Source organism: Aotus nancymaae, unplaced genomic scaffold (assembly GCF_030222135.1).
Source record: "Aotus nancymaae isolate 86718 unplaced genomic scaffold, 86718_ANA_hifiasm-v0.15.2.pri h1tg000089l, whole genome shotgun sequence".
In the NCBI taxonomy this organism is placed as follows: Eukaryota; Metazoa; Chordata; class Mammalia; order Primates; family Aotidae; genus Aotus; species Aotus nancymaae.
This window is the reverse complement of record NW_026988504.1, coordinates 3,589,379-3,607,154: the sequence shown is the minus strand read 5'-3', so window position 1 is coordinate 3,607,154 and position 17,776 is coordinate 3,589,379. Positions and strand designations below refer to the sequence as shown.

The 17,776-nt window shown below is 49.6% G+C and overlaps 1 pseudogene; it reads left to right on the top strand.

The window, feature by feature from the left end:
• Nucleotides 1-15,816: 15,816 nt before the first annotated feature.
• On the top strand, nt 15,817-16,320 carry LOC105718299 (ubiquitin-ribosomal protein eS31 fusion protein-like; annotated as a pseudogene).
• Nucleotides 16,321-17,776: the final 1,456 nt, after the last annotated feature.

The following is a 17,776-nucleotide window of genomic DNA, read 5'->3' as shown; positions in this document are numbered from 1 at the left end:
TTTAACACCACCCGCCTTGGTGCTGTCATGGTGATAATGAGTTCCCATGGGATCTGGTTGTTTAAAAGTGTGTGGCACCTTCCCCTCTGTCTTCCTCTTGCTCTGGCCGTGTAAAGAGCCGGCTCCCCCTTCACCTTTCACCATGATTGTAAGTTTCCTGAGGCTTCCCTAGAAGCAGATGCCGCCAAGCTTCCTGTACAGCCTGCAGAACTGTGAACCAATTCAACCTCTTTTTTTTTTTAAATAAATTACCCAGTCCCAGGAATTTATAGCAATGTAAGGACAGATTAGTACAAGGACATTATATTAAGTGAAATAAGCCAGACACAGAATGACCAATGCCACATTATCTCAGTTATATGTGGAATCTAAAAACGTCAGACTCATAAAAACAAAGAAAAACAATGCTGGTTGCTGCTGCTGAAGGGTGGGAGGGAATGAGGAGATGATGGCCAAAGGAGACAGTTTGGTTATGTGGGATAAATGAGTTCCAGAAATCTAACATACATTGTGGTGACTACAGTTACTAATACTTGAAATTTGCCAAGACGGTTGATCTTTAAGTGCCTTCACCACAGTAAAAAATACTATAACTGTGTGAAGTGATGGGTACGTTCATTTGCTAGATTGCAGTAACCATTTCACAGTGTATACGTACACAAAATCATCCCATTTTACAACTTAAATATATACAATTTTTATTTGTCAAATGTACCTTCATAAAGCTAGAGGGAAGTATTTTAAGAAAACCATGCTCTCATTTTCTTGGTGAATTTAATGATCTCTCTCTCACTTTTTTACTGTTATTTATAATATGGGCTTATTATTGGGGAAAAGTGTAAAGTCTAGATCAAGTAAAAAGCACAACAGAAAAAAGCTAATATGTAAATTAAAACGGAGCACTAAAGCAAACAAAGCTAACCACAGAGAAGGCCGAGAAGGAGGTACAGATTCATGAGAAACAGCAGACACAAACAGAAAATGAACAGGAAAGTGATGTCAATTCTGGCCATATCGATAAGTACACAAAAGACTAATGGACTGAACCTTCCCGTTAAAAGGTGGAGCTTATCAGCTACAAATACAGATTGAGAATTTTTAAAAGCTTAAAATGAGCCTGGGCAACATAGAGAGATCCTGTCTCTACAAAAAATTAAATTAGTCTGGCATGGTGGTGTACTCCCATCGTCTTAGCTACTCAGGAGGCTGAGCTGGGAGGATCGTTTGAGCCCAAGAGTTCAAAGTTACAGTGAGCTAGGATCACAGCACTGCACTCTGGCCTGAGCAACAAAGCCAGACCCTGTCTCTAAAAAATGAAAGGCTTAAAAATTACAGCATAAGAAGCCTCGATGGGTGACATTAATGACAAATAAACTAGAATTGAAGACAACGGATATTAACAGAGATAAAGAGTCACATTTCACAATAATAAAATACTTAATTTTTAGGAAAATATATAATCCACAAGAATAAAGGGCCTAATAGAAGAACTTCACGATAGATAAGGAAAAAATTGAAAGAATTAAAGGGAGTAATCTCTAATTATATTTGGAGATTCTAACACCCCTCCCTCAACAACTGCTAGAACAAGTCAAGAGAAAATCTGAGTAACGTTATCAACCACTTTGTCCTAATAGCCATTTATAGAACACTAAATTCAACAACTGCCAAATACTCCTTCTTTTCAAGTTTATACGATATATCCACCAAGACAGATCATGTGCTGGGCCATTTTTTAAAAGTCCTCATACATTTCAAAATATTGAAACTTGCTGAATATGTTTTCAGACCACATGGAACTAAATTAAAAATTAATGACAATAATATATATATGGGAAAATCCCCCAACTATTCGGAAATTAAACAACACATTTGTAAATATTCTATAGGTCAAAGTGGGAATCATAAAGCACATTTTAAAATATTTCAAACTGAATAGTAATAAAGAAACAAATACCAAAATTTGCAAAATATGACTAAAACAAAGCTTAGAGAAAATGTGGAACTTTAATATGTTTATATTAAAAAAGAAGTTTTCAAATTAATGATTTAAGTTTCTACCTTAAGAAACTTTTTTAAAAAAAATTAAAAGGAAAAATACAAATAGCAGAAATTGAGTGAATGGTAAACAGACAGAGAAAATTCACAAAGCTAAAAGATGGTTCTTTGAAAAAATTAAGAGAAAACACAAAAGCGGGATATCTCTAGAAATCCTACATATATTAAAAGGTTAATAATGAAATATTAAGAACAACTTTATGCCAATAAATTCAACAATTTAGATGAGGTGGACATATTTGTGAAAATACAACTTACCAAAGTTGACACAAGATGAAATAGCACATTTGAATAGAGACTGAATACATCATCAAAAACTTTCCCATGAAAAAAATTTCAGGTCCAGGTGACTTTACTGGTGAATTCTATCGAAACATTCAAAGAAGAAATAATGCTACTGAAACTTTTGCAGAAAATAAAGAAAATAAAGTCTTCCCAGTATGTTTTATGAGTCCAACATAACTATGATAGCAAAACTGATAAACACATTACAAAGAAAATCACAGTCTGACATACTTCATGAATACAGAAACAAAAATTCTCTAAAATGCTAGCAAAATAAGATTAGCAATAACACTGTTGAATTTTATCTCAGCAATGCAAGGTCATTTATATTAAAAAATCCTAAGGAATCTAGAACAAAAGAGTGTATTTATCAAGATCATAATATACTAATCAATACTTCAAAATGAACTGTATTTTTATGTTTAGAGGTAAAAAATAATAAATAATATTTTTTAAATCCACTTGCAATGATGCCACAAACAATATATTTTAAAATAGGTTTTAATAACGTGAACGAAGTGTACATTGAAAATTAAATATCTCTAGAAAATTTACAGCATCCGTGGAAGAAATTAAAGAGGACCTACACAAATGAAGACGCATATCATGATTATGTAAGCAGAGAATTCCATGTGGCTGTGATGTCATTTTCTTCCACTCAGTCTAGAAGTTCCATGCAACTGCAATTGGAATGCCAACAGGCTTCTGTGTAGGAATTAACAAGCTGATTCTAAAATTTGTAGGGAAATACGGAGGTCTCAGGAAATGGCAACTTCATTCTTCCAATTGTTCAGGAAAACGAAACACCTGTAGTCATCCTCACCTCCTCTCTTCCTTTCAGGCTTCATGTGTAATCTAGCGTAAAACTATGCTGACTCTGCCTTCACAGTACACTCGGACTCTAATCACTTCCCATCAGTTCTGCCGCCACTGCCCAGGTCCAAGCTGTTCTCCCCACTCACCTGGGTCGTTGTAAAGACCCTGAACGGTCTCCCGACATCCACACTGCCCAGGTCCAAGCTGCCCTCACCACTCACCTGGGTTGTTGTAAAGCCCCCGAACGGTCTCCCGACATCTACACTGCCCAGGTCCAAGCTGCCCTCACCACTCACCTGGGTCGTTGTAAAGCCCCTCAACGATCTCCCAATAACCCGCCTCTTGGCTATCCTTCTTTCACTCATTCTTGGGTCAGTTCGTGTCCCTTCTCTGCTCAGAACCCCAAAGCCTCATGTGTAATGTGCAGCAAGTGCACATGTGTGGTGTGCCCCAGCCCTCAGTCCCACCCTCCTCCTTCTCACTCACCCCATGCCAGAAACACCACGTCTTTATGTGCCACCAAATGCCAAGCACACTTTGGCCACGGAGACCTTGCACTTCTGGTGGCCCCTGCCTGGAATAATCCTCCCCAAACATCCTCAGGCCTCTTCCCCACCCTTCGAGATGATGCTGAATGTCACCTTCTCAGTGAGGCTTATCTGAGGACCCTCTTAAGACCTCATCCTTTCCGGCTGCCCCTTCTCTCCATCCCCTGCTTCCAGCCCTACTCTTGCCACTGGATCTGCCAACTGCCCAGCCCAACCCAACCCAGGGAGCCCACCCTGGGCATCACCCAACTGGCATCATCCAGTTCACTGTCTTTCCCTTAAACAGCCGCTGCCTGGACCCCAGCAGCCTCCTTCATTTAAGGCACAGGGCAGCCTGGGCAGGAAAGAAGTGAAGCAGTGATGGCCAGCAATGAGCCCTCACCTGACAGGAGAGGGTCCCCACGCAGCAGGCAGAGGGGGCAAAGTAGAGGGAGCCTCGAGACCCTCCATGGAGGGGCTCAGAACCAACCTATGAAGTTTGTCAGGACTCAAAAGGAACCTGCAATAATTTGACATCCTTGATTTAGACAGATGCTCCTGCATGTCCTGCAAAAAGCACGTCCTCTCTTTACATCCACCGCTTTCAGCCACTGCTCCCCATTCTCTCCCTTGTGCTCAGTTCCACCCGTTCTCCTGGTCTCCTGGCCTCTTCCCCTCCACTCTTCTGCAGCTAGTGGGCCTCATCTTTTCTCTCACCCCCAACCCCCAGCCACTCCCTTCCCCGAAAAGGCACCTTGATCTATCATGCATGTGCCCAAAATGCACAATTGATTTTTTTCCTCAGGAAACTCAAATTCCGTCCCCTGTCACACACACTGAGACCCAGGGTGCTCTTGGAGAGAAAGTTTGCAATGTCCCAGATATTGTTCAGAAACAGCCAGTACAATGGAAGATGTTGTCAGAAAATGTGACATGGCAAGTTTAACAAAAAACTGAAAAAGAAATATGAGTCCCATTGTGTTACTCTGTTCTCACGCTGCTAATAAAGACTGGGTCATTTATAAAGGAAAGAGGCTTAATGAACTCACAGTTCCACATGGCTGGGGAGGCCTCACAATCGTGGCAGAAGGCGAAGGAGAAGCAAACACACGTCTCACACGGCGGTAGGCAAGAGGGCTTGAGCAGCAGAACTCCCACTTATAAAACCGTCAGATCTTGAGAGGCTTACTCACTACCACGAGAACAGCACGGGGGAAACCGCCCCCATGATTTGATTATCTCCACCTGGCCCTGCCCTTGACATGTGGAAATTATTACAATTCAAGGTGAGAGTTGGGTGCCGGCACAGCCAAACCGTATCATGCCTATCACAAAGGCCAAACCTGACCTGCCCATTTGCTACCCACAACCCCGACATCTCTCCTATCTGGCTGTACTCTGCCGCCAGCAACCTGGCTGTCCCTCTGCCCTGCCAGCCACCCTCCTGCCCCAGGACCTTTGCAAGTGCTGACCCATCTGCCTGGCCTGCTTGTCCCCAGATACCCGCATGGTTGGCTCGCTGGCCTCACTCAGGTCTTGGCACAGAATGGCCTTAGCCGAGAGGATGGCCCCGTGTACGACTACGGCATCCCCAGCCCAGCAGTGGAGCCAGGGGACAGGCCAACCCCACTCCTCCTTCTTGGCTTTATTTCCTCCATGACATTTTCACTGCTGTGTGTGTGCATAACCTCCTTCCACTAGAATGAGTGAGAGGACTTCATCTGCTCATGGCTGAGCTGTTGCCCTGATGCCTAGAGCCATGCCCAGCCATGCCCAGCAACAGGCACCTTTCATAAACAGCCACAAACTGAGCAGGCGCTGTTGGCATCACTCCACAGGTGTTGCCTGGAGAAAGCCTGACACATCCACGGAACGGCTCTCAGGAATAACACATTTCCTTGAAAATGGGCAGTTTCCCTTCTGACTCTCCTCTGCCTCAGCACAGTGCTAGATCTCTGCACAGGAAAGCAGCAACCAGCCCCGCAGCACAGCAGCTGCCACTCATGTCAGCGATGCCTCCAGCTAATTCGTGCAACTGCCAGGCAGGATGCCTTCATACTCTGCACAAGACAAAGTAATTACGTCTAAACTACCTGCTTCCCCACTGTCTCCATCGGCGCTGGGATATCTCCGGCCCAGAGTCAGCTCTCTGCCACCTCCCCCAGCCTGAGGAGCCCAGGGCCATCCTACATCCCATGGGAGCACCGAAGAAGCACATGCCCCAAGAGCACCCCAGCCCACGGGCCCTGCCGCCCCCAGCCGCACGAGGTCACGACACACTACATGACCAGGGCCTGGTGGCTCAAGGCTTCGATCCACCCTGACCTCTGTCTCCTCCCCAACCCTCCACGCCGCTCTCCAAAGGCCTGGTCACCCTGCCCCACCCGCAACTCACACCTATCTCCCACCTCCAGGGCCCACCCCCACCTGGAGGTGCAGAAGTGGAGAGAGAGCCCACCTGGGGGTGCAGTGGGGGACACAGAGCCCATCTCAGGGGGCAGTGGTGGATGCAGAGCTGGTTTGGGGGTACAGAGGTGGATGCAGAGCTGGTCTGGGGGTGCAGTGATGGATGCAGAGCTGGTCTAGGGGTGCAGTGGTGGACGCAGAGCTGATCTAGGGGTGCAGAGGTGGACGCGGAGCTGGTCTGGGGGTGCAGTGATGATGCGGAGCTGGTCTAGGGGTGCAGTGGTAGACACAGAGCTGGTTTGGGGGTACAGTGGTGGACACAGAACTGATCTAGGGGTACAGAGGTGGACGCAGAGCTGGTCTGGGGGTGCAGTGGTGGACACAGAGCTGATCTAGGGGTACAGAGGTGGACGCAGAGCTGGTCTGGGGGTATAGAGGTGGATGCAGGGCTGGTCTAGGGGTACAGAGGTAGTAGACACAGAGCTGATCTAGGGGTGCAGTAGTGGATGCAGAACTGATCTGGGGGTACAGAGGTGGATGCAGAGCTGGTCTAGGGGTGCAGTGGTGGACGCAGAGCTGGTCTAGGGGTGTAGAGGTGGACACAGAGCTGGTCTGGGGGTGCAGAGGTGGATGCAGAGCTGGTCTGGGGGTACAGTGGTGGACGCAGAGCTGGTCTAGGGTGCAGTGGTGGACGCAGAGCTGGTCTAGGGGTGTAGAGGTGGACACAGAGCTGGTCTGGGGGTGCAGAGGTGGATGCAGAGCTGGTCTGGGGGTACAGTGGTGGACGCAGAGCTGGTCTAGGGTGCAGTGGTGGATGTAGGGCTGGTCTGGGGGTGCAGTGGTGGACACAGCGCTGGTCTGGGGGTGCAGTGGTGAGCACACTGCTAGTATTTCAGAAGAAACAGGTCTCGGAGTCGACAGCATCAGGAATGGTCAGACAGCATGAGACAAACTCGATGGACATGTGAACGTGGTCATGGAGACTTAAGATGACCTCTGCTCATGACCAGCGTCGGACTGGCAAGAGCGCCTGCAGGACAGGGAGGGGTGTGGATCACACAGGTAATGGAGCCCTAGAGCTTGGCTGAGGCCTGCACAGTCAGGACCTAATTCGTGGTCATGTCCTCCCCAGAGGCAGGTCACCCAAGATCTGGGTGGCTGAGGTATGACATAGCTGCCTAGGTTTCCATTCTGCTCTCTATTACTGAACTCTCCAGACCCCTGCAACAGTATCGCGGGGACAGGCGTGGCCCCACTGCAGAGACTGGTAAGGAGCCTGTGCTTGGGGCATGTCCAGCAAGCCCTGCAAACAGCAGGCACTCCACAATGGTCGCTGTGGCTGTGACTCTGTCATCCCTCTAGAGGACCTGGCCACCTTTGCCTTGTCGGGGCAGATGGGGGCGTGGCAGTACTTCCTGGTACTGGGCTCCAAGGACACCCCCAGAGCCATGGCCGGATATGAAGTCGGTTACTTAACGCTGGCAGGGGCTGGGGGTGCTCTCCAAACATCTCCGAGCCATCAAGGTTTCCCAGCCTCCCTTGTAGGAGGCTGAATCCATGTGGCTGATGGGTTTCGGGCAGAAGTGATGCAAGCCGTTTCACACCTGACCCTTAAAACCCTCCTGCTCCAGCCTCTCCCACCCACAGCTAAGCCCCACCACAGCCACCTGTGATGTTACATTCCAGATGGCAGGGCCACAGGATGAGGACGACAGCTCAGCCCACACCAGCTTGGCATGAGTGAGAAATACGTCTTTATTTTTTTTTCTTTGAAACAGGGTCTCACTCGATAAGAGTAACCCAGGCTGGAGTGCAGTGCTGCAATTGTGGCTCACTGCAGCCTCCACTTTCAGGGCTCAAGTGATCCTCCTGCCTCAGCCTCCTGAGTAGCTGGGACTACAGGCACACACCACCATGTCTGGCTAATTATTTTTATTTAATTTTCTTTTAGTAGAGATGGGGTCTTGATATGGTGCCCAGGTTGGTCTCAAACTCCTGGCCTCAAGTGATCCTCCCACCTTGGCTTCCCAAAGTGCTGGGATTACAGGTGTGAGCCACCATGCCCATTTGGGAAATAAATCTCTATTGGGACAAGCCAGTGAGATGCCTGGGCTTGCTGGTTAGCACAGAAGAACCTGGTTTATCCTGAGTCACCCGGCAGGTTTGAATGCGCCTACATTAGCTCGTTCTTGCACTACTATAAAGAAATACTTGGCCAGGTGCAGTGGCTCACACCTATAATCCCAGCACTTTTGGAGACCAAGGTGGGTGGATCGCCTGAGGTCAGAAGTTCAAGAACAGCCTGGCCAACATGGTAAAACCCCATCTCTACTAAAAATACAAAAACTAGCTGGGCATGGTGGCGGGGGCCTGTAATCACAGCTACTGGGGAAGCTGAGGCAGGAGAATCACTTGAACCTGGGAGGTGGAGGTTGCAGTGATGAGCTGAGATTGTGCCACTGCACTCCAGCCTGGATGACAAAGTGAGACTCTGTCTCAAAAAAAGAAAAGAAAAGAAAAGAAATACTTGAGATTGGGTAACTTTTTAAGAGGTTCAATTGGCTTACAGTTCTGCAGGCTATACAGGAAGCATGATTCTGTCATCTGCTTGGCTTCTGGGGAGGCCTCAGGAAACTTACAGTCATGGAGGCAGGCGAAGGGAAGTGAAGCGTCTTCTGTGGTGGAGCAGGAGCAAGCCGGGAGGGAGGCGCTACCCGCTTTAAACAACCAGATCTCACAATAACTCACCATCAGGAGGACGGCATCAAGGGTGCTAACCCATTCACGAGAAACCGGTCCCCCCGATCCACTCTCCTCCCACCAGGCCCCACCTCCAACATTGGGGATCACATTTCAACATGAGATTTGAGCAGAGACACAGATCCAAACCCTATCAGTCCCCATGCAAGGACCTTCCATCGTAAAAACAAGGTTTCTATGGCAAGCTTTGCCAGAAGTTCCCAACTGATGGTGAATGATCCCCATCTAAACTGGGGGGATTCGATTTTCCCACTCCTTTCTCTCTCCAGTCACCCAAGAGAAACCGATAAGAAGCAGAAACAGAATGAATTAGAAAGGAATGCTGGATTCCCCGGGCCGAGGGAGAAGGGCAGAGCTGGGGACCTGTGGGGTGGGCCAAGGACGGGGCTGCCAAGGGCAAGCAAGTTGACTTGCCCTAAGGAACCTCCAAAACTCAGGGGAAGCGGAGGGCCCAGGTACTTTAAAGGCCCAGGGGAGGCCGAGGCACTGGGGGTTCTCATGAGGACTCTGCACCCCACCAGCCTCAGTGCAGCCACGTCTTTCTTCCACCCCCTGAAGTGCATTTTCAGGAGGATGTGAACCAGAGAGGCCCAGAGCTCAGGGATGTCAGGCTTGCAGAGAGGGGGACAAGCATGGTACCGAAGGATTCAACTCCAGACCCTCCACTGCCTGCTCCAGAACCCAGGACCTGCCCCAGGCCAGAGACCAGAGGATGCTTTTCTGGAGGGACTAAAGCTCCCCAGAGAACATACCTATAAATACACCAACACTTGGGAGTCACGGTGGAAAAGCAGCCGTCCCCCCATGGCCCCCAAGGGAAGCCTGCCTTTGACGTCAGCACCTGCCAGTCCCCAGCATCTCTGAGTGCCCTGAGGCTCCAGGGTGGTGCCAGCCTCTCCAAGCCTGAAGCTTCTCCTAAAACCTCGGAAGATGGCTCTGCCTCTCTTGGTGGGGGCAGGGTCCTGGCCTTCACCCTCAGCTTCCCCTAGAGGTCTGGACCTGGGCCTAGACTGAGGTGGGGCATAACACCCCAGCTTCACCAGCGCCATCCCAGGTGGGGCATTCTGGGCATGCCTTCTGCCCTGTTCCTCAGCTTCACCAGCGCCATCCCGGGTGGGGGATTCTGGGCATGCCTTCTGCCCTGTACCCCAGCTTCACCAGCGCCATCCCGGGTGGGGGATTCTGGGCATGCGTTCTGCCCTGTTCCTCAGCTTCACCAGCGCCATCCTGGGTGGGGGATTCTGGGCATGCGTTCTGCCCTGTTCCTCAGCTTCACCAGCGCCATCCCGGGTCGGGGATTCTGGGCATGCGTTCTGCCCCGTTCCTCACCTTCACCAGCACCATCCCGGGTGGGGGATTCTGGGCATCCGTTCTGCCCTGTTCCTCAGCTTCACCAGCGCCATCCCAGGTGGGGCATTCTGGGCATGCGTTCTGCCCTGTTCCTCACCTTCACCAGCGCCATCCCGGGTGGGGGAATCTGGGCATCCGTTCTGCCCTGTACCCCAGCTTCACCAGCGCCATCCCGGGTGGGGGAATCTGGGCATGCGTTCTGCCCTGTTCCTCAGCTTCACCAGCGCCATCCCGGGTGGGGGATTCTGGGCATCCGTTCTGCCCTGTTCCTCAGCTTCACCAGTGCCATCCCGGGTGGGGGATTCTGGGCATGCGTTCTGCCCCGTTCCTCACCTTCGCCAGCGCCATCCCGGGGCAGGGGAATTCTAGGTATGCGTTCTGCCCTGTTCCTCAGAGTTCCCTGCAGGGCTGAGTTCCAAACACATGCACCGCAGGATTGAGTCACCAAGTGGCCGGTTTGGTGACGTGCCCCTCCTTGGCAGCCTTCCTTCCAGGGCCCACGTGCCCACTTCCCTACCTGGGCTTCCTGCATCTCCCCAATAAACTGCTTTCCCCCAAGCTTTGGCTCGGGGTTCTAGAGGAACCCAGATAGAAAGGGTCTGTGAGCTCCCCGCCATCCGCTCAATGCTGCAGGTCTTAAGCATGAGGGAAGGACAGACAGACAGTGCCAGAGAGCTGAGAAAAGTCCCAGTGTGGACAACGGTAACCAAAACAGCAGACAGTGGAAGACGCGGGTCGCGCTCTGGGGCATCAGACTCCAAAATGGCTGCCTTCTGGTGGCCACACCCGGGACCGTCCCCTCCCACACTGTTCCAGGTTGGTCTCTGTGACCCATGGAGTCTGGCACGCAATGCGACTGGTGACATGGCACTTCCAAGATTAAGCTATAAGAGACGCTGCGGCTTCCATCTTGGCTTGTCCTCTTCCTTTCCCCCTTTCTCTCTTGCCCGCTTTCCTCTCTCTTTGTCTCTCTCTCTCCCTCCCTCTCTCTTTCCCTCCCCCTTTTTCTTTCCGTCCCTCTCTCTCTTTCTCTCCTTCTCTCTCTGCCCCTCTCTCCCCCTCCCTCTCTCCTTCTCCCTCTCCTTCTCTGTCTCTCTCTCTCTTTTCCTCTCTCTCTCTCCCTCTCCCCCACCCCCACACTGGCTTTGAGGGAAGCCACCTGCCATGTCAAGCAGCCATATGGAGAGGCTCACGTGCCGAGGAACGGCAGCTCCTGCCAGCAACCAAGTGACTGAGCTTGGAAGCGGATCCTTCGTCCCCAGTCACACCTTAGATGACCCCAGCCCTGGTCAACATATCGACTGCAAATCTGCAAATTCATGACACACCCCAAGCCAGAACCACCCAGCTAAGCCCAACCAGATCCCCCGCCCACAGAAACTGTGAGATAAAAGCCATTTGCTGCTTCAAGCCCCTGTGTTTGGGGTAATTTGTGACATAGTAACAGATAACTAGTACAAGTGTATACAAAGAGAAGAAAACTTCAAAGCATCCATTAATATCGTCCCAGAGATAAGGAAAGATTCTACATCCATGAAACAAGAATAAATAATTAGAGAACAAGAATGTTTGGAAGTTAAATATAATAACATAAGTTGGGGTCAATAGAAGTGTTAGAATATAAAATTGATGCTTGAGCCCAGGAGGTCGAGGCTGCAGTGAGTTATGACTGCACCAGTGCACTCCAGCCTGGGTGACAGAGCAAGATCCTGTCTCCAAAGCAAGAAATAAAGAGGTGGGTAGGTGCAGAGGAGGGGAGAGGAGGGGAGGGGAGCGGAGAGGAGGGGAGGGGAGGGGAGGGGAGGGGAGGGGAGGGGAGGGGAGCGGAGGGGAGGGGGAAGGAAGGAAGGAACAAAGGGAAGGAAGGAAGGTTGGTTGAGAACATTTCCCAGGAAGCAGAACAAAGAGGCAAAGAAATGTACAGTATTTTTTTGTTTGTTTTAACTAAAGGGTTCAGTAATGAAGCCAGGAGGTCCGGCATTTGACAAACAGAAGTTCCAGAGAGAACAGAGAAAATTAAAGGGATAAAATTATCAAAGAAATAATATCATAAATGTCCCCAGAACTGAAAGACATCAAGTCTTCAGATTTAAGGGCATTCCAAGTGTCCCAAACTATAGGAACACCTTTATGACATTTCAGAACACCAAGGATAAAAGCTTCCAGAGAGAAGAAAATCGGGTCATATAATAGGATTTTAATCTGAATGTCATCACACTTCTCTACAGCGGTGTGGAAATCAGAATTTAGTGGGGAAAATGCCTTCGAAACTCTAGGTAAGAATAATTCCAAACCCAGGATTCTGTATTCAAGCAGGCTGTTAACTGGACATGAGAACAGAATAAGGAGGCTCAGGATGTTATGAGAGAATGTGCTCCACTAAGGCCAAGCAGTAAACAAAGAGAGAATGCTGCCAGATCCAGGAACATGCACTTCAGCACAGTGGGGAGCAAGGGAAAGTTCTGGACAGGAGTCTGGCAGCTGCCTGAACAGAACTGTGTGTGATGGGGGACGTGTTCCAGGTCCCCAGAACAACCTCCCCAGGCAGAAAATGGGGCTGATCAGATTTTTTGACCACATGAAAGATTGCATGAAAAGGCATGATGGGAGGTGCACAAAAACCTAAGCCATTATTAACTCCAGGATAAACAGAAAGTTGTAAAACAAAAAAAAGAAAAACGTTGCAGTCATGATTGTCATCGTAAGAAAAACCTTAATGTACATTTAATGAAGATTGAGATTTCATGGTTTAGGCGTGAGTGAGATAAAAACCTGATGTACCATGAAAGAAAACTTAAAGAGGAAGAGTAAAAATAATGAATCGATAGGTTGCAGTGAATAAGTAATGTTCAGAAAAGCAGAGGTTAATTTGGGAAGAAACGGCTAACAACAGCAAGAATAGGCGGAAGTGGGAAGGGGGAAAGAGAATGCTGGTGTTTATCATAAACGTGGAGCACGATCTCCATTTTAAAACTATTTGCGTATCCTGGGTTTGTTGTTGTTTCGCTTCTCAGTTAGCTGATTCCCAGCACTTTGGGAAGCGGAAGTGGGAGGCTTGCTTGAGACTAGAAGTTTGAGACCAGCCTAGGCAACAGAGTAAGACCATGTCTCTACAGAAAAAGTCATAATAATGGTAATAATTAATTCAGCTTTTTAAAAATAATAAAAATAAAATATTAGGGCACGTGTATTGGAAAGTCTCACCAATTCATTAAAGTTGTATGGTTTGTATAAATGAAAAAAACCATCTGAACAGTATGATTTTGAAATAAATACTGTTCCTTTTTTTTTCATCTTCACAAAGTTGCTAATCTAAAGCAAGCAGTTTTGCTGAAAGGATAAACACGGGCATAAGAGAAAGAGGGACTTGTGGATGTATACAGCTGACAAATGCCTGCCAGTTTAGTCATTCATTGCACAGGCTGGTAAATTGAGCCCCAGAGAGACTGTGCTTACCCCAAGAGAGGCAGGTAACGACCAGCACAGCCAGGCTCTGACCAGCTTTCTGACTCTCCAGCCCCTGAACCCCTCTAGACCACCCTCCAAAGAATTTTTGCACAGTGGGAAGACTCTTTTAGGGCAGGTGGTCTGGCACTGGGGGCAGGGAGAAGGGAAAGGGAGGACACTGGAAAATTAGTTCCAGACATTCCTAAGCAAATGAAAGCGATATCAGAAAAGGTTACCTTGGCTGGGGCATGTCTAAAAAGCTCAGCCCATATTCCTGATCCTTTTCTGAAGACATGGAAAACTCTACAGATCAAAAAGTCTATGGTCCAGCTTAGGAATTCAAATAGGCATGGGCACCAGCCGCCCCCAGGTACAAGCCCCTCGGTGTGAGGGAAGGAGTCCATACTACGGGAGCTCTGACTTCAACAAAATGACCTGAGTTCCAAATAAAAAGAACTGGACTTACCCAGGTAGCAGAATTGTGTCCTTCAGAAGTGTTCTAGCACCTTGCGGGGGAGGGCCCCTTTTTTAAACGCTATCTCATTTGGAACATCTGGGGACACCCCTTTGAGAGGTGGCCTTCAGAGCCAGTGTACAAGCCACAAGGAGAAAACGGGTCTCATGGCTTCACGGGCCTCTCCCTCTCTCTAAAGCAACGTTATGCAAATGCCTCCTGGCTGCTTCCACAAGGCCAGCCTACCCTCTAAGGACTAAGATCTGACTCCGTGGAAAGACAGTAAAAACAGAGCACACCGTACAGTCTGCACAGGATTCCGGAGCAGAGTTCCAAACAATGTGACCGTGGTATTAGCATAAGTCCGAGGCTCAGCTTCCCGACAAGGGTGTCGGAAGGAAAAGGACTCACGTGGATGAGCACGCCAGGCCGTGAGTTAAACATCGAATGGAAACTCAGGTCAGTCCACCCTGCTGAGCACTATTCCATGTCCTGCACTGGTCCCTGGGGTCACAGGAAAAGCCCTGCACCCAGACCAGCGTGAAGAGGGTGCAGGTCTGACCCAAGTTTGCAGTGGGTAAAGGGGAGACGGGGAAGTCCCTGACTGGCTGGGCCCTACGTTCATGTCTCAGCTCCTGGCCTCCCCGACCAGGTGACCTTGGGGCTGCGTGACCAGGGTTATAACCATGTGCCCACTTCCCAGAGCCATCTGTAGGACTCCAGGAAGCAATGCATAAGAGCTGCGGTGACTGCCACACAGAAAGTCCCCAAGCAACGTAAGCTGCGACTAAGTGCCCAAACCCCTTACCCTAAACTCAAAAATAACGAAATCTCTGGAAGCCTAAAGTCTTACTTTCTGACTTTGGCACTAAAACTCATTTGGAGGCAGAACTTGACCTGAGCCGGCGGGAGGCCATGGGTGGACTTTGCTGACCCGGACCGGGACTGGCTGGGCCTTTGTTTCCAAAACTCCCATCTGTGAGGACGAGGTACAGCCCCAGACTCACCGAGACTCTCATGAGATAGAAAGCAAGTGTGGTCCATGAGTTCTCTAAAAGGAAGGTTCTGGAACAGTCAGTGGAGTCAAAGGTTGTCCAAACCTGAACTCAAAGTCTTCTCTCAGTAGGAGGTGTCCTCCAATACTCCTGACTCAACCAATGCCACCTCACCCCAGCCCCACACCAGTCACTCATGGGAGATATCCTCCACCCTCCCACTCCCCAACCTGCCTGACCCATTCAGCCCCTAGTCCTGTCCACCCCAGCCCCTAAACTTTTGGGGCACCATTCTCTACCTTCCTGCAGGCCTCACAGAATGGCCCCAGTGCCTTCTGCACGGAGCCCGAGGGAACCTTCGGGCTGGGCCCCTTCCCCGCGTCACTGCCCCCGACCCCGCACTCTAGCTTCTGAGATCAATCACTCTCGAGTAAACCACCTGCACCCCACGTCCTTGTCACAGCTCTGCTCTCTGAACAGCCCAAAGGAAGGCAGCTTTTCAACCCAGGGGTCAGAAAACTTGCTGTCGAAGGTCAGGAGGTGAATATGTTCTGCATTTCAGGCCAGAAGGTCTCTGCTGCAACTGCCCGACTCTACCCTGGTCTCCAAAGCCACTGATGAGGTACATATTAACGGGCAAGGCTGTGTGCCAATAAGACTTTATGAATGACTTCCTTTTCTATCCGCCATCTGAGCCTCAGGTGGGGCCGCCACCAAAATGTAGATTTTCATGAAAACCCTTACGGGGAAGATCATCACCCTCGAGGTTGAACCCTCGGATACGATAGAAAATGTAAAGGCCAAGATCCAGGATAAGGAAGGAATTCCTCCTGATCAGCAAAGACTGATCTTTGCTGGCAAGCAACCGGAAGATGGACGTACTCTGTCTGACTACAACATTCAGAAGGAGTCTACTCTTCATCTTGTGTTGAGACTTCGTGATGGTGCTAAGAAAAGGAAGAAGTCTTACAGCACTCCCAAGGAGAATAAGCACAAGAGAAAGAAGGTTCAGCTGGCTGTCCTGAAATACTATAAGGTGGATGAGAATGGCAAAATGAGTCGCCTTTGTGGAGAGTGCCCTTCTGATGAATGTGGTGCTGGAGTGTTTATGGCAAGCCACTTTGACAGACATTATTGTGGCAAATGTTGTCTGACTTACTGCTTCAACAAACCAGAAGACAAGTAACTGAGTTAATAAACGACATGAACTAAAAAAAAAAAAACAAAAAACAAAAAAACAAAAAACTTTATGAATGAGGCTGGGCACAGTGACTTACATCTGTAATCCCAGCACTGTGGGAGGCCAAGGTGGGCAGATCACTCGAGGTCAGGAGTTCAAGACCAGCCTGGCCAACATGGTGAAACCTCATCTCTGCCAAAAATATAAAAATTAGCCAGGCGTGGTGGCAGGTGCCTGTAATCCCCAGCTACTTGGGAGGCTGAGGCAGGAGAATGGCTTAAATCTGAGAAGTGGAGGTTGCAGTAAGCCAAGATTGCACCACTGCATTCCAGCCTGGGTGACAGAGTGAGACTCCATCTCAAAAATATATAGAGAGAGACAAAAACAGGCAGTGGGCTGGATTTGGCTGTGGGTTATAGTTAGCTGACCTCTGTTCCAGCTGCACCCACTCCCTCTGCCCTGTTCCAAAAGGGTCTCCACACAGCAGGTAGGGGGGCCTTTCAGAAGGCAGATCTGACCGTGTCACCCTCAGCCCAAAGCCCTTCCATGGCTCCCCCATTGCAACCTGGAAGAAGAGAAGAATGAGGAGGAAGGAGAAAGGAGGGAGAGGAGGGAGAGGAAGCAGCCACACGGCAAATGGATGCCTTCTCCTAGGAGCAGATCCTCAGTGGCCTGTCCGAGCAGCTAAGGGGCAGACTGCAGCAGGTCTTAAAGCATCCAGTACCCCGCGCCAACCCCACACTGTCCTAGTGTGCTATCAACATCCCAGCCACACACATCAACTCCGAGGCTGGATTCTAGAAGTGAGCATAAAGAACAGAGCTGGGGCTGGGCGCGGTGGCTCACGCCTGTAAGCCCAGCACTTTGGATCATCTGAGGTCAGGAGTTCGACACCAGCCTGTCCAACGTGGTGAAACCCCGTCTCTACGAAAAATACAAAAATTAGCCGGGCGTGGTGATGGGCGCCTATAGTCCCAGCTACGCGGGAGGCTGAGGCAGGAGAATCACTTGAACCTGGGAGGCGGAGGGTGTAGTAAGCCAAGATTGTGCCACTGCACTCCAGCCTGGGCGACAGAGCAAGACTCTATCTCAAAAAAGAAGAATAGAGCTGGACACCTGGAGCACCCAACAGGCTTCTGCTGTGCAGTGGGTCACTACAGAAATCAGCCTTAAACTACAGGGAAGAATGCAGAGGCCACCATGCAGGTCCCAGATGTCCACCAAGCAATGAACACAGGTGCTTCCCTCCATTTTTAAAGAAGGCTTAAGCTCCCTTAGGCAAACGCATCAGAGTAACACCAAGGAGAAGGCCCTCCCAGAGACACAGAGGGCATCTTCTGGACAGAGTCCCTCAGGACGACAGGAGCCCAGGCTCGCTTTAGCGGAGACAGAGAGAGACAGGCCGAGAACAGCCTGTTCCGTAAGAATGGCACACGAGACCCTTGAGTTTCAGTGGCCCCAACACAGGCAACACAGGACTTACTTTACTCCTGGTTTT